Source organism: Bombus terrestris, chromosome 14 (genome assembly GCF_910591885.1).
Source record: "Bombus terrestris chromosome 14, iyBomTerr1.2, whole genome shotgun sequence".
Classification (NCBI taxonomy): Eukaryota; Metazoa; Arthropoda; class Insecta; order Hymenoptera; family Apidae; genus Bombus; species Bombus terrestris.
In genome coordinates, this window is record NC_063282.1 from 6,193,110 (window position 1) to 6,194,719 (window position 1,610).

The 1,610-nt window shown below is 39.3% G+C and overlaps 1 long non-coding RNA gene across 1 annotated transcript; it reads left to right on the forward strand.

Annotated features, from left to right (window-relative positions):
- Positions 1 to 260: 260 nt before the first annotated feature.
- Positions 261 to 1,409, forward strand: LOC125386263. Its single transcript, XR_007226247.1, has 2 exons — positions 261 to 689; positions 767 to 1,409. It is a non-coding gene; the product is annotated as an uncharacterized LOC125386263 (long non-coding RNA).
- The last annotated feature ends 201 nt before the right edge of the window (positions 1,410 to 1,610 follow it).

Genomic DNA, 1,610 nt, shown 5'->3' on the forward strand with positions numbered 1-1,610 from the left:
GTTACATTTTGCCAAAAGAGTTGAACGAAAAATTAGAAATTTTACAAAGTTACCTAATCTTTTATAGAAACATCTGTCTTACGCCAATAATTCTATTCGTCGCTCGGTGTTTGTCTTCAATTCAGACAGTCTTTCGCATTTAATGAATCCTTCAAAGCAAACTACCCAACATCTGCTTAATTCGCTTGTGTATACAATTTCCTGCTTTATACAGTTACACGTGGCGGACGCGGAATTGTATGAAATTCACCTGCTCCGTTTCGAGTTATCCAATTCCTAAACAAACTATTCTTTTTTTTCGCAAGAACATCATTCGGCCGGAGCAGCTGGTTCCACGATGCTCTTTAAAAGCAACAGCGAAAATGTCTGTCGGGAATGCGTTCCGCGCCCCAGACTTTGCTCTGCCCGAATCTACGAAGATTAAATTACGCGTCTCCGGTATTTGGAATATTTGCCTCGTTATCTACTGGCTCGCTCGCCGGCAGTTCGTAAGATTTACGAATCTACTCGCGACTTAATGCGACACAAGCTTTGAATCACGTTGTTAATACCGTGTCACTACTGCATTTCGAGACGAATTTCTCGGAAGGTCCGGAGATTCTGATAGCAGCGTCTGCGTTTAATCTTCTAATCGTGAAAAAATATTACACGGAAAGTTTTATACCTTTGGAGGAGTTCGAATGATGACGGTAAGACTGTTCCCGCAATTAGGAAATAACGCCGTTTCTGCGGCGACTTGATAATTTTTATCAAATTTAATCTTTAGGTATCGGTGTTGGCTTGCCGAGGATCAATTTGCCCAAGATTTTAACATCTTGGGATTAGAAATGCAATCAGGATCAAACTCTGTGAAACGTTATCTCAAAGAACAGTTGGTAAACGTTAACGTGTTAACACATATCACTACTTTCCTTCTCCCTATTTTTGTACAATCCTTCTGTTTTATTTGAACCAATTAACAGCGGCATTTAATCTCAGAATCTTCTCATGGGGTTCAAGCGACGACGAGTATACTCGTCAAACGCAGTCGACTGGTTAATCGAATCATAAAAATGAACGAACAAAATAATCTTGAAACTAGTATTTTGTTGAACAACTATGATAAGAGACCGCGAAAGACAATTGATCGCTAGTCAGCGTATAGTGCGTACTCGCTAACTGTCCAAAAGTTAGTTCAAGATTTCGCAATGGAATTGCCATGTGGCTAAGTGTCGGATCGTTAGAATCGTAGCTTTTTCATGCAAGAGCTCGATGCAATAAGATTCAATTTTCCATATATAGTAACAATTATTTCAGATTATTATTTTATTTTCGATGATTTGGCTAGAAAAGACAGCGAGTGTTTGAAATAATAATGTGCAATTGATCTTATGTAAAATAGGCGAAGTAAACTTCAATGTCTATACAAATCTGTGCGTGTTTCTGTCTATTGCGCGAACTTCCATCAACTTGCCACGCGTCTTGAATTCATTACACGTCGTTTCGCTTCATTCGTAATGTTTTTTTAAACACGATTCTTGTCTCTCTTTCGATTCCCACGACCGTTCGTCTTAATATCAGCCGCATGAGCGGACAACTAAAGATACGATCGAACAGGGTGTTGTTATCCT